Raw genomic sequence first — 15,484 nt, forward strand, 5'->3', positions numbered from 1 at the left:
TTCTCATTTATCCTTGTCCCGGTTCTTATCTTAAAATTGTGTGTGGGACATTCTCTGATCTAAGTGAGAGCATAATGGTGAATACTTGCGCACATAAATGCTTTTCATAATCTGATGTCATTGACTGAAGCGTCATAGTCAATTCTAATAAGTTATGATGAAAGAACTTTGTTTTGAAATAAGGAAAGAGGGGGTCGAAGTGAAAACGCATATGCCGGTAGTGATAAACAAACACCATTGTAGTTACTTTTACTCTATTTTTAGTTTAGTTGTAGTTTTTATTGTGTAGCTGTTTGGTCTGACTTGCTTGAGCACAAGCAAAGATCCTAAGTTGGGGGTGTTGATGTGCCGCAGATTTGTGGCATATTCGACGCCTTTTTGTTATGGATTTTGGGTGTTCTCAAGTAATTCTGGTTCATTTTAATGTGTTTTTGTTGTGTTTTAAGAAGGTGATGGCCCAAAAGCAAAAATAAAGAAAAAGGAAAAATTGCCCGAGAAATGAAGATTCGACGGTCCGTCGATTGATCATGACGGACCATCCTTTGGGAGCGTCGATAAATTAAACCCGATTGATGGCCTAAGTTGAAAAGGAAAAAGGACGGAGCATGAAAAGAAATAATTTCTAACTATTGAAAAATATTAGGAAGTACATTAGAGATTAAGTGCATACAAAACCACCACCCATTAGAAATATATCATATTGATACCCATAGCATAACATCTAATCACAGCAGGGACACAACTTTGGTTATTTTAATCCAAACAATTTTCAAATACTTCAAAATAGCGAATACAAACCAAAACCCTCTTTCTACATTAATCGGAATAGAACTAAAGTCTTTAGAGATTAGTAACATATATAATTAGTACTTATTTCACACCTTATTCCCTGTGGGATTCGATCCCAACCTAGTTGGGTTACTATATTTGACACCGACCACCTTACGCCATAATTTAGATGTAATTTGAGCGTATCAAGTTTTGGCACCATTGCTAGGGAATACGGTTTTGAAATTACTGATTGTTGTGTACTTCTCTTTAAAAAAAATTCTATTCTATCACATTTGGTTTGCTATTTCTGGTGAATCAAGTGAAAATGGCAGAAGACACAATCGAAATCAAGGAAACCAAGGTGGGCTCCAAGTGAACCCACCTGCACCAGAAGAGGAGGAAGATGAGAATATGTTTGTGGAATTCATTAATGAAGTTGATTATGCTTCTGTTATGGTCCCTCCCAGGACTGGAAATGCTACTTTCAAAATCGATAGCTCTATCTATCAGCTGTTGAAACTTAAAGGTTATTTTCAAAATTCTTCGGAGGATTGTCCACTCCGACATTTGAAGAACTTCCTGCACATGTGTGCTCAACAATCCCAAGGTGTTGTTTCTGCTGATGCACTTCGGTTACGGGTCTTCAAATATTCCTTGGATGGCCAAGCAAGGGAATGGTATGAAAACATTCCCAGCAATTCTATTCACACTTGGAGCGAGCTAGCCAATACATTTTTGAAGAAGTGGTTTTCACCAAGCAAAAAGGCTGAACTTTGAGATAAGATCTTTGAGTTTAAACAGCTCCCGGGGGAACAATTATATTCAGCATGGGAGCGGTTCAAGTACTATCTAGCTCAATCTCTAACTCACGAGTTTTCGGATGCTATTCTCACTGAGAAGTTCTACAAAGGGTTAGATACAATGAATCAGATTCTCGTCAATGCGCATTTGGTGGATGTTTCATGGATAAGTCATTTGTTAACATCACCGGGTTGCTTGATAAGCTCACCACCGACAATCAAGCTTGGCACTTCAATGATAGTGAAGTGTTATCATATGGTAGTCCTTCTATTGCTGCGGTGGCTAAAGAGAATCATGAGCGAGATCATGCTTTTGCTCAATTGCAAACCACCGTGGATTTGCTGTCAAAGAGGCTTGCAGAGAAAGAAGCTAAGGGTGTGAATGTTGTTGAAGAAATGCCATCTCATGCTCCCGGAATGTATCAAGTCATGGAGGAGACTTATCTAGAGGGGTAACAACAACTTGAGGATGCTAATTATATCGATAATTCTCAAAGGGGTTATCAAAAACAATAGAGACCCCAACAACAAAGCAATCAATATGGCCACAATGAATATGGTGGTTCGAATAGGGGGGATTACAACAACAACAATTATGGTAATCGAAATTCTAATGCCTACGTTCCACCGAAAGGCCGTTCTTCTAACTCTCAAAATTGGCGAGAGGGTCCTTTCAATGATCAAGGGACCTCTCGAATGAAATCTATGCTTAAGAATATCTTGGAAAACCAAAAAAAGAGTGACAAAAAGGTGGAAAATTTGACCGAAATGGTAGGCTCTCACACCGATTCGATTCAAAAACTTGAGTCATAAATGCGAGATCTTTCTCGTGAGCAACATCCTCCACAAAGAGGAGGAATTTCTAGCGACACAATTTCGAACACAAAGGGTAGTGGAGGTGATTATATTGCCTCATACAAAGACATTTCTACTAGAAGTGGGAAGCTCCTTAATATGGTGGATGAGAGGTTGGTTGAACCTGTTATTGTCGAGCCGGTTGTTGATGAGGTTATTGAAGAAGAAATTGACAAAGAAATTGAAGAAGAACTTGAGGCACCAATTTAAGTGCCTATTATTGTTGAGAAAGAGAAGGTGGCACACCCTATTGTTCTTGAGGGTGATGAGGTGCCAAGGGTTGAAAAAGATACCGAGGGTAGCTCTCAAAAGAGTAAGGTCACGAGGAAAATTAAACCCTTGACTCAAACACATACATCTGCTCCCCCGTTCCCACAAAGGTTGATGAAAAGAACAGAGGATGGCAAGTGCCAACACTTCTATGACCAATTGAAAGGGTTGTCAATGAATATCCCATTTCTTGATGCATTACAATAAATGCCGGGATTTGCTAAATACTTGAAGGACTTGTTGACAAAGAAAAGACCAATCAAGCATGATACGGTGGGAGTCACTCATCGTGTGAGTTCTATTATTTCATCCTTAAAGGTTGAGAAGAAGGGAGATTCTGGGGCTTTCACTATTCCTTGCACCATCGGTCACCATGATTTTGCTCGCGCCTTATGTGATAATGGGGCTAGTATTAATTTGATGCCACTGGCAATCTATAACCAATCCGATTTGGGGACAACTAGACCAACGAGTATGCGTCTCCAAATGGCCGATAGAACCATCAAGAGACCGGTAGGGGTTGTTGATGATGTCATTGTTAGAGTGGGAAAATTCTTATTACCGGCAGATTTTGTCATCCTTGATTGTGCGGTTGACAAAGAAGTCCCAATTATCTTGGGAATGCCATTTCTTGCCCTTTGGGAGAGTTTTAATGGACTAAAAAAAGAATGAAATAAAATTCTGTGTCAATGATGAAGAGGTAAACTTCCAAGCTAGAAAGGGGTTACAATTACCAAGTGTTTGTGAGAGCATTTCGGTCATTGATTCTTTCGATGTGGTAGACGAAGCGGTGGAGCATAAATTAGAGGAGGAGCTCTTTAATGAAGCACTTTCGGCTATTTTGGTGAATTTTGATGCGGATGAAATGGAGGGGTATGTTGAAACGGTAAATTCTCTTATTGGCCGGGGTTAGTATTCTTATGAGCCAAAGAAACTATACCTTGATCTTTGACAAAAAAACCACTCCTCCGGCTAAGCCTTCGATTATTGAGCCGCCATGACTTGAGCTCGAGCTACTTCCCTCTCATTTGAAATATGCTTTTCTTGGCCCAGATAATACTTTACCGGTTATTCTCTCATTTTTGTTAAATGAGGAGCAAACTCAAAAGGTTCTTGAAGTGTTGTGGGTTTATCGAAGATCTATTGGGTGGACTATTGCGGATATTAGGGGAATTCCCTCTGGTATTTGTGAACATAGAATTGAACTTGAGGAAGATAGTTCACCGAGTGTGGAGCATCAAAGAAGGATAAACCCACCTATGCAAGAAGTGGTCAAGAAGAAGATAATGAAAATGGTTGGATGCGGGTGTTGTATACCTAATTGCAAATAGTCCATGGGTGAGTCAGGTATAATGTGTGCCAAAGAAGGGGGGCATCACCGTTATCTCTAATTCCAAAAATGAATTGATTCCTACAAGAACAGTCACCGGATGGCGAGTGTATATGGACTATCGAAATCTCAACACTTCAACTTGTAAAGACCATTTTCCTATGCCTTTTATTGATCAAATGCTTAATCGGCTAATGAGATCTTATTATTGCTTCTTGGATGGCTATTCGGGGTACAGCCAAATTAACATCGCCTTAGAGGACCAAGAGAAAATCACTTTCACTTGTCCTTATGGCACCTTTGCTGGCCGAATGCCTTTTGGCTTATACGTACTTGACTATATTCCAACGGTGTATGATGTCTATTTTCTCAGATATGGTTGAGGATTGCTTGGAAGTCTTTATGGATGACTTTTCGATTGTTAGTGACTCCTTTGACGAATGCCTTGCCAATCTCGGTAAGGTATTGAAGCGGTGTGAAGAAACCAACCTTGCACTTAATTGGGAGAAATTTCATTTCATAGTGAAGGAAGGGATTGTCCTTGTCCATAAGATTTACGAGAAGGGTATTGAGGTAGACCAAGCAAAAATTGACGTTATTGCTAAGCTTCCTCCACCTATCTCTGTCAAAGGAGTACGTAGCTTCTTGGGACATGCCATTTTCTATCGGCGTTTTATCAAGGATTTTTCAAAAATTGCAAATCCTATGTGTAAGCTCCTTGAAAAAGAGGCTAAGTTTGTGTTTGGTGAAAAGTTCCTTAAGGCATTTAATGAATTGAAGGAAAAGCTCACTTTTACTACAATTATTGTCTCTCCGGATTGGTCATTGTAATTTGAGCTCATGTGTGACGTGAGCGGATTTGCTATTGGTGCGGTGCTTGGGCAAAGGCATAACAAAATCATGCACCAAATTTATTATGCTAGCAAAACCCTCAATGGTGCTCAAATAAATTATACCGTCACCGAGCAAGAAGATCTAGCCATTGTATATGCTTTTGAGAAGTTTCGGGCCTATCTTTTGGGATCAAAAGTGGTTGTTCACACGGATCACGCGGCATTTAGATAGTTGATAAAAAAGAAAGATCCAAAGCCGCGGTTGATTTGTTGGGTTTTATTGTTGCAAGAGTTTGACTTTGAAGTCAAAGATCGAAAGGGTTGTGAAAACCAAGTTGCGGATCATCTATCTAGGCTTGAGAAAGTTTGGGAGACCAGTGGAGATCTTGAATTAAATGATGCTTTTCCGATGAAAGACTTTTGGCCGTGTCTTGTGAAGTTGCTCTTGGTATGCGGATATATCGCAAGCTTCTTGGTGACGGGTCTTATCCCCGACGACATCAAAGCTTATTAAAAGAAGAAATTTTTGAGAGATAGTCGTCAATACTATTAGGATGAGCCCTATTTGTTCCGCACTTGTGCCGACAACATTATTCGGCGATATGTGGCCGAATCCGAGGCCATTGAAATCTTGAAAGCTTGCCATGACTCTCCCGTGGGGGGTCATCATAGTGGAAACTACACCACGGCAAAAGTGCTTGAATATGGATACTATTGGCCCACCCTTTATCATGATGCAAATTTGATGGTGAAATCTTGTGACCAATGTCAATGCCAAGGGTCAATTGCGAGGAAGCACGAAATGCCAATGAACTTTGTCATGGAGGTTGAGCTCTTTGATGTGTGGGGCATTGACTTTAATGGGCCCATTTGTGAGTTCTTATAGCATGTGGTATATCCTCGTTGCGTTTGACTATGTGTCTAAATGGGTCGAAGCTGTAGTATTGCCCAACAATGACGGCAAGAGTGTCACAAATTTTCTCAAAAAGAACATATTGACTAGGTTTGGCACTCCTTGGGCAATCATTAGTGATGGTGGCACTCACTTTTGCAACAAGCAATTCACTAATCTCATGGAGAAATATGGAGTAAAGCATAGGGTGGCAACTCATCCCCCACCGAAACTAGTGGGCAAGTCGAAGTCTCGTCGGGAGATAAAGAGTATCTTAGCCAAGACGGTTAATGCAAATAGAACCGATTGGTCATTAAAGCTTGATGATGCTCTTTGGGCTTATAGAACAGCATTCAAGACTCTCATTGGTACTTCTCCTTATCGGTTGGTGTTTGGTAAAGCTTGTCATCTACCGGTTAAACTTGAACATAAAGCTTTGTGGGCATTAAAAAAATTGAACATGCATTGGGACGAAGCAGCCAAGTTGCGGTTGTTTCAAATGAATGAAATGGATGAGTTTCGGTATCATGCCTATTAGAGTGCCGCTTTGTATAAAGAAAAGATGAAGCATTATCACGATATCAAACTTTTAAAGAGAGATTTTCAACCGGGTGATTCGATGTTGCTATTCAACTCAAGGTTGAAGCTCTTTTTAGGCAAATTAAAATCCAAGTGGTCCGGTCATTTTACTTTGGTGAGTGTTTCACCTAATGGTTCGATGGAATTGAAGTCCGAAGATGGGACTTGTACTTTCAGAGTGAATGGCCATCTGGTAAAGCACTACCATTGGATGGTTGATAGAGACAAGATTGTCGATGCTCACCGGTTAAAACATGGCACTGGACCTTGACACCAAAAGTGGTATCACGTCGTGCCGCGACGTTAAATTGTGCGCTTCTTGGGAGGCAACCCATGTTTATGTTCGTATTATGTTTTTCGTTTTGTTGGTTTTTGTTTTTATGTTGTTTTGATGTTTGTTGATGTGTCTAGGAACCTAAGTGTTGAATCCAGAAATTGCCAGGAAAGCAGATGAACGGTGCGTATTCGACGGACTGTCGATCAGTTCGACAAGCCGTAGAATGCGCCGTTGAAATGGACCACCTGAAAGATTCATCATTGGAAATAATGGCCTTTTAACGACAGGTTTGACGCTCCGTCGAATTGAACGACGGTCAATTTGACGGGCATTTTTCTCTCTTGCATATAAAAAAAATGGAATGATCAAAGACGTTGCACTCGACGGAACGTCGAACCGTTCGACGTTCTGTCCTTTTTACGCGTCAGGTAGGGTTATTATTTATATAACTCGACGCACCCCCTTTCTCTTCCCACTTCTTCTTTTTTCAAATACTCCTTCGTCTTCCACCTTTCCCTCACCCATAGTTGTTACCCAACAGTTACTCCACCTTCCCCTCTCTTAAATTCACACATTAACCACCATTCCTCTTATTCACTATTATTCTCTCCCCAGTTTACTTCCTCCTTCTGTTGTGTGTAACCCTAGTAGTGGCTAATTGTGTGTTCCTCATTCCTTAAGTGCTAAAATCAAGTATTCTTTCAATTTTAAAGTATGCTAGATCATGTATTGTTTGTTTACATGTTCGTACTCATTGTTTGCTTCCATGTATTGTTGTTGTTAGTTTAGTTATGCTTAGTGGTTTTTGTGGATGTTTGATTCATTGGGTATAACTGATTGCTAAAAATTGAGACTCGTGGAGCGAGTGCATCGTCTTCCACCGAGTCGGAGGGCATCATGACAAACACACCTCATTCATGAGATTGTTGTTGTTTTGCCCGCCACTTGTTTGATGAAATGCCCAAGTGTAAAATTGTTGTTGTTTGAAATGTTGGCTTGGAGGGCATTACGACCAAAGAGGTGTTTTGCCTGCCAATTGTTTTCCATAATCTAACTCGAGCCAACGTTGGATGAAGTTTGAGTAATCTCAAATTATGAGAGGGTTTTCCCCACGACCCAAGGATCGTGTTGAGTAAGCCAGAAGTCCACTCGACGCTGAGTTCGATGGTCCATCGATTCCCTCGACGAACCGTCCTTCTTAACGTCGACTGTTTTCTCACAAAGGTTTGAGGAAAAACACATTCAATGGTGGACTCGATAGTTTGTCGAATCAATCGACGGAGCGTCCTTTCTACCATCTTTAAGTTGCAAATTTCAGTGTCCAAAGAAAGATTGACGGTGTAATCAACGGGCCGTCGATCTGTTCGACGAACTCTTCTAGCAAATTGACGGCACCACTGGCAGCTTTAAAGTTATCTCATGTTTTGCATTTTTTTGGTTTGGTTGTATTTTTATGGTTGTCTCAACAACAAAGGGTGCTCTTTTTGTAGATATGCCTCCAAAGAATCCAGTCAAGCGGGGTGGTGGTCCTAAAAAAGCCCGAGGTCGGGGACAATCGACCTTTACTCTTAGAGATGAACCCTCCGACTCTAAACGTCAAGAGGTGGTACCAACAACTAGAACGAGAGCATGGACCACCGCTCCCCGCGTAGCACCACCTGCCCTAAACTCCTCCCAGTCTGAAGAAGGGGAGTCATCCTCCACATTCGCTAGTACTAGCAAGGCAGCAATAGAGCAACAAGCCGCTCCTGAGCGGAATTCAGATGAGGAACAAGAGCGGCTGTGGCTGCAGAAGAGGCAGGTAGCTGCAATCCGATTCTCTTATAATGGGTGCAGAAAGTACTACATAAAGGGGGCGACTACAGTCACCGAGGGTAACCCGAGGAGGAATATTCAAGAAGAGGAACAAATCAGTATGAGCGGATTAGAGAGTTACCCTCGGATTGCGATCTCGTCCCGAAGATTATCATCTTGAGGCATTCACACAACCTCCAGGTATTATTGCTCGACCATGGTTCGAGAGTTCTATGCTACCTAAAGAGTGCTTCTAGAGCAGTGGCACAAGAACAAGATAGCCTTGAAAGCCGCCCCTTCATTAGATACAGTGTATGTTCGGGGTATACATGTTGATATCTCAGCCTGCACAATCAACAGGTTTTATTTTAGGGATGACTTCGTTGAGCCAACCACAGTGGAATATGATGATAAGTTTGAAAGAAGAGCTGAGCAATCTGTGAGAGAATGGTTTGTGACAATGATGGCTCGAGGTCCAGCGGACAAGGCCCCATGGGTGAGTAACTTGGCTGCCAAGATACATAAGGCTGATATTAGCTTGGAAGCTAAATTCTGGTGGAATTTTGTCATCTATTGCGTTTTGCCTACGGGAGCGAATAACATAGTCACACCGGATAGAGCAGTAGTTGTGGCTGCCATGCTATCCAGGTACTCGATGAACTTGGGTGAGTTGATCAGTAGAGCCATTCGGGAACGCGTACCACAGGAGGCGACAGCTTTGATATTCTCGTACCTTATCACACAGTTATCTTTGGATGGCCAGAATTCAGAGACACGTTGATACATTCGCGGCCACTCTCCCAACAACAAAGGTGTTTGACATCACACGGAGTAGGGATGAGACACCCGCATGCATCTAAGGCCACTGGAAGACTTCTTGCTAGACTTCCTGGATGAGCAGACTGAGCATGTTATGGATTTAGTGCTATAGGACACGCTTGATCGGGCACCGATACTCTTTCACAAAGAATGCCTCCTCGTAAGCGATGCTACCACTTCTTCGAGAGGCACCACCTCTCGGCTTAAAGACCATCTTGCCTCCTATTCCCTCGGCCCAGTAGCAAAGATCGCCCTCCGAGGATATCTTTATCCTCAACAGGGCAAACTTCAGAGAGTTTGCCATCAAGACGGAGCGAGCTGATCAGCAGGTTACCCGGATATTACAGCAGTTAGGTAAGTTTGTTCGTAAAGAGATTGCACGTAGTTGGAGCCTCTTCAAGAGGCTATGGAGAGGCATCACGCTAGGGTGAATGCGCAACTTGACAGTTTAGATATGCGGATACTCACTATTGAGAAGAAGAGTGAGAGTGGTACTTCTGGGGATGGAAAGACCGAGCTTGTACAACTCAGAGCTGAGGTCAAGACCCTTCGTGCGCGAGAGCAGGTTATTGTGGATAACCCGACACCACCTGTACCAATAGCCAGCATTTCAGATTTAATCAAAGTAGTTGATTTGGTAACTGAGAAAGAGATTAGGGAAAGTCTCAAGAGAAAGAGGACTGAGACATTGGCTGATGATAATGATAAGAAGGATGAGGACCCCGAGTTTCAGGAGAGTATTCGTCGATCGCGCTTAGACACGAGGTTCACCGGAGCATCGTCCAGCACCAGTGCTATCCCAACACTAGTCGGGTCGATTACGATAGGTCCTCAGGACCTGCAGCCACAGGGCCAGTCAGTCCCACCTCCTGGGTCCGCTGAGCCAGTCGTAGAGAGAGTTTCCATCCGCACTGATGCGGAAGAGACACCTCAGCAGCAACAGCGGGATTAGAGTATCTCAGGTCGGCCCCTCCACTATAGGGTGATGGTATGATTTTGATACATTAGGGACAGTGCATCCTCTCTTTGCTAGGGGTGGGGTAACCTGATGTATCTAGTAGTGCATATATATGTTAAATCTTGCTTAGAGTAATTGTGACTGTAGTGGTTGTTGCATTTCGAACTTATGGCATGAATTTTGAAAACAAATTGGAATGAAAAAGATGTTTTTGAAATTGGAAATGAATTGATTTGAAATTGACCCTTCCGAAATTTTATGGCCTATCATAAGTTGTAATGAATTGACATGTATGGTTCTTTTTGTGACATCATAGATATTAGAGTGTGTATGGGTTGAGTGTTCAAATCCTTATGCCATGGTGCGTGTTAGAACTTCCTGTGTTCAGTGTTGGCATTTGTGGATCTAGAACTTGCCTGGTAAGTTGTGCTATATTGCTTAGGATAGTTGGTTGTGAAGTGATCATAAGCTTTCCTTGTAAATAGTTACTTTAGCCTTAAAAAGCCCAAAACCCGTTCTATATGAATATCATTAGTTCCCCCTTTTGAGCCTTTGACCATTTGTCTTGATTAGCCGTAACAAACCTTTGCCCCCTCTTCATGAATTAATTCCATCTTTGCACTTGTTCTCTCCTTGACGCTACGAGAGAAAAGAGGCAAATCGCCTAAGTTGGGGGTGGCATATGTGTTAAGTAGAGGCAAGAGCCTAAAGTTGGGGGTGTATGAGTTAAATAGTCGAGAACTAGATGTGAAAAAAAATAATTTAATAATTGTCTCATAGAAAGACTGTAAATTCTAGTAGGAATCAAATCACATCATCGTCATAAGTTGAAGGATTAATCATGAATAGAATGGGCGTGCAAAAAGTGAGAATGTGTAGTGTCGAGGAGGATGATTCACTGACTCCCAAATAAGTATCCTACCCGTCCCCGAGCCTACATTACAACCCAAGAAAAAGTCCTATAGTGATCACAACTGAACCAACTGAAAGTGTTAGGCATTGAAATTAAGGGCAAGCATATGGTATCTGCACTTGTATATCATGAACTTCTTTGTGAGTGTGAGTGCTTTCTATTCTCATTTATCCTTGTCCCGGTTCTTATCTTAAAATTGTGTGTGGGACATTCTCTGATCTAAGTGAGGGCATAATGGTGAATACTTGCACGCATAAATGCTTTTGATAATGTGATGTCATTGATTGAAGCGTCATAGTCAATTCTAATAAGTTATGATAAAAGAACTTTGTTTTAAAATGAGGAAAGAGGGAGTCGATGTGAAAACACACATGCCGGTAGTGATGAACAAACACCGTTGTAGTTACTTTCACTCTATTTTTAGTTTAGTTGTAGTTTTTATTGTGTAGCTATTTGGTCTGACTTGCTAGAGGACAAGCGAAGATCCTAAGCTGGGGGTGTTGATGTAACACGGATTTGTGGCACATTCGATGCCTTTTTACTATGGATTTTGGGTGTTCTCAAGTAAGTCTGGTTCATTTTAATGTGTTTCTGTTGTGTTTTAGGAAGGTGATGGCCCAAAAGCAAAAACAAAGAAAAAGGAAAAATTGCCCAGAAATGAAGATTCGACGGTCCGTCGATCAATCGACGGACCATCCTTTGGAGCGTCGATAAGTTAAATTTTCCAGTGATGGCCTAAGTTGAAGAGGATAAAGGACGGAGCCATCGACGAAGCATCGACTGGATTGACGTTTCATCATTTGTCTCGTCAAACAGACTTGTCCACAGAAGAGAGAAAGATGGAAGAATCGACGGCAGCGCCGAACTGGTTGACGACAGCGTCGAATGGACCATCAAACTGAAGAGCTAAAAGACGAAGGAATCGATGGCCCGTCGAACTGATCGACGGTCCGTTGATCGCCACCAAAGGGGCTTTGTCAATTGTCGACATGTGCGTTTTTGGAGCCTATTTAAAGAACATTTTAGGTTTTTGTACACATCAAATTTTTCTCCAACATTTAACACTTTTCCATCGGGTGCTTAGGCATTGAATACACCACTTTTGGAGCTTAGTGGAGATAAAATGATTCCTTTCCCACCATCTTTATTACTCTTTGTAAGATTTATGTCTTCATTATTGCTTACTACTCTTGTGACTAACATGTGTGAGTAGTTTCATTAATCAAAGTTGTAGACCCAAATGATGGGTGTTATGTAATGGGTGTCTAACATTGTGTGTGTATATATATATATAATGGGTTGTGATGTGTTTTATTATTTCTCATATTCATTGTTAATTGGTGGTTGCAAACACTTATGCACAAACCCTAGTTTTGTTTAGAAAGATGAACTAGGGTTTGAGTTGAAATAATATAATAAGGACTCAGGGCGCTAACCCTCGTTTAATGAACTTACTTAGGGATAAGATGAGTTCTACTTGGCATATTTAATCGGTTGTACTTGGAACTTTTCTATATTTGGGAAAATCATGAAAAGAAATACTTTCTAACTATTGAAAAATATTAGGAAGTGCATTAGAGATTAAGTGCATAAAAAACCATCACCCATTAGAAATATATCATATTAATACCCATGGCATAACATCTAATCACGTGGGGACACTCCTTTGGTTCTTTAATCCAAACAATTTCTAAATACTTCAAAATAGCGAATACAAACCAAAACCCTTTTTCTACACTACTTGGAATAGAACTAAAGTCTTTAGAAATTAGTAACATATATAGTTAGTATTTTTTTCACACCTTATTCCCTGTGGGATTCGACCCTAACCTAGTTGGGTTACTACATTTGACACCGACCGTCTTACGCCATAATTTAGGTGTAATTTGAGCGTATCACATAGACAAGGAGGTACGGGTTGGCTTCAGTGGAAGTTCGGGTCATCGTTCTGTATCCTAACAAAGCGTAAGGCAACTGCTCATGCCAATTCTTGTAGTTGTCGACCATTTTTCTTAGGATTCTTTTGATGTTCTTATTGGCAGCCTCTACGGTTCCATTCATCCGTGGCCGGTAGCGGTAGAGTTTCTGTGGGTGATTTTGAATTGCTCACAGATATCTTTCATCAAAGGGCCGTTTAGATTGGCACCATTGTCTGTGATGACGGATTCTGACACACCGAAATGGCATATTAGATTGTTTTTGACGAAATCGACTACGACTTTCTTGGTCACTTATTTGTGGGAAGTTGCCTCCACCCATTTAGTGAAGTAACCTATGGCGACTAAAATGAAATGATGTCCGTTGGAGGCCGGAGGCTCGATAGGTCCTATGATGTCCATTCCCCATGCCACGAAAGGCCAGGACGAGCTCATTGCATGTAATTTCGTAGGGGGAACCTTGATTAGATCCCCGTGTATCTGACACTGATGGCACCTTTGCACGAACTTACAAGAGTCATGCTCCATGGTCATCCAATAATATCCCGTCCTCAAGATTTTCTTAGCAGGGATGAATCCATTCATGTATGGTCCGCATGCTCCTGCGTGCACCTCTTTTAACAATTTTGTAGCCTCTTCGGAATTCACACACCTGAGCAACCCAAGGTCAGGGGTCCTTTTGTACAACACCTTCTTATTCAAGAAGAAACCATTAGCCAATCTCCTAATGGTCTTCTTTTGATATGCTGAACTCTTTGGGGATACTCTTCTTTTTGCAAGTAGGCCTTAATGTTGGCATACTATGGTTGGCCATCTAGCTCGGCCTCGACATGGGCGCAGTGAGCCTGTTCTTCTCTGAGTGTGATCTCTAATGGATTAATATGGGTACTCTCGGGTTGCTGGATCATAGATGCTGTTGTAGCCAATGCGTCTGCGAACTCATTCTGAGCCCTTGGGGTATGCCTCAATACTCTTAAATCTCTCACACAATCTTTGTACTAGACTCACGTATGGGAGTATCTTATCATTTTTGGTTTCCCAATTTCCTTTTACTTGATTTATGAGCAAATCAGAATTCCCGATTACTAACAACTCCGGTATGTTCATGTCTAATGCCATCCTGAGGCTGAGAATTCGTATTTTGTCATGTTGTTGGTACATATGAAGTTGAGTTTTGCGGCCATCGAATAGTGTTGCCCTGTTTCTGATATCACATCTCTCTAATGCACGATCTTTATAGTTGATCGTCTATCGAAGAATAGTCTCCCGGCTAAATTTGTATGGTTCTGCCACCTCTTCTTCCATAGCTATCATTTCTTCATCAGGGAAGAAAATCCGTAATGATTTCAATTCATTATCAACGGGCCTTTCTGCCAGCAAATCTGCTACGGCTTGTCCCTTGATTTCCTTTTGTGCTACGTACACGATGTCAAACTCGCTTAGTAGCATCCGCCATTTAGCTAATTTTCCTACGGGCTGGTTGCCCGAAAGATGTATCTCGGGGATCCGGGTTTATACAAGTGGGTGGTAAACGCCGTGGTAGTGTCTCAATTTGGGCAATCCGAGTTCAAATCATAATGTGCCTTACTCTTGCAGCGTATACCGCGCTTCGCAAGAGGTGAACATCTTACTCAAATAGAGATGGCATGTTCCGTGCTTCCCTTCTCATCCTGACCACAAAGACGCATCCTCCGAAAACTTTTTTTGATACCAATAGATATAGTAACAGACGACTCCCTGGCCTGGTGGTACCAAGACGAGAGGGTTGGAAAGGTATCTCTTGATTCTATCAAATGTCTCTTGGCATTCCTCCATCCAATCTGTGGGAGCGTCCTTCTTGAGCAACTTAAGGATCGGCTCTATAATCACAGTTGACTGGGCTATAAATCATCCAATATAGGTTAGCCTTCCCAAGAAGCTCATGACTTCTTTCTTGGTTTTGGGAGGCGGTAGCTCCTGAATTGCTTTAGTCTTGCTAGGGTCTAGTTCAATACCCCTACGGCTGACTATGAATTCTAGCAATTTACCTGCAACCACTCCAAACGCGCACTTTGCAGGGTTCAGCTTTAGGTTGAATTTGCAAAGTTTGTCAAAGAACTTACGCAAATGCATGGTATGTTCTGAGCTTTCTCTTGATTTTATGATGACATTGTCTACATAGACTTCAATTCTCGATGCATCATATCATGGAACAAGGTAGTCATAGCTATTATGTATGTGGCGCAGGTATTGTTTTTTGAGCCGAACGACATTATCCCGTAATGGTAGACTCGCTGGGTGATAAAGGTCGCTTCTTTAGCGTCTTCTTCGCTCATGATTATTTGACGGTAATATGGAAACACCACGAATGAGCGCACCTCGTCGCCGCACAATTTGTCCATCGTAATGTGGGTGTTTGGGAGAGAAAAGTTGTCTTTCAGACTCGCCTGATTGAGATCTCGGTAGTCCACGCAGAT

At 41.8% G+C, this 15,484-nt stretch overlaps 1 non-coding gene across 1 annotated transcript; it reads right to left on the reverse strand.

Moving 5' to 3' along the window:
• Positions 1 to 1,540: 1,540 nt before the first annotated feature.
• On the reverse strand, positions 1,541 to 1,646 carry LOC132041295 (small nucleolar RNA R71). The gene has a single exon (XR_009410991.1). It is a non-coding gene; the product is annotated as a small nucleolar RNA R71 (small nucleolar RNA).
• Positions 1,647 to 15,484: the final 13,838 nt, after the last annotated feature.

The sequence above is a fragment of the Lycium ferocissimum genome, chromosome 12, assembly GCF_029784015.1.
Source record: "Lycium ferocissimum isolate CSIRO_LF1 chromosome 12, AGI_CSIRO_Lferr_CH_V1, whole genome shotgun sequence".
Classification (NCBI taxonomy): domain Eukaryota; kingdom Viridiplantae; phylum Streptophyta; class Magnoliopsida; order Solanales; family Solanaceae; genus Lycium; species Lycium ferocissimum.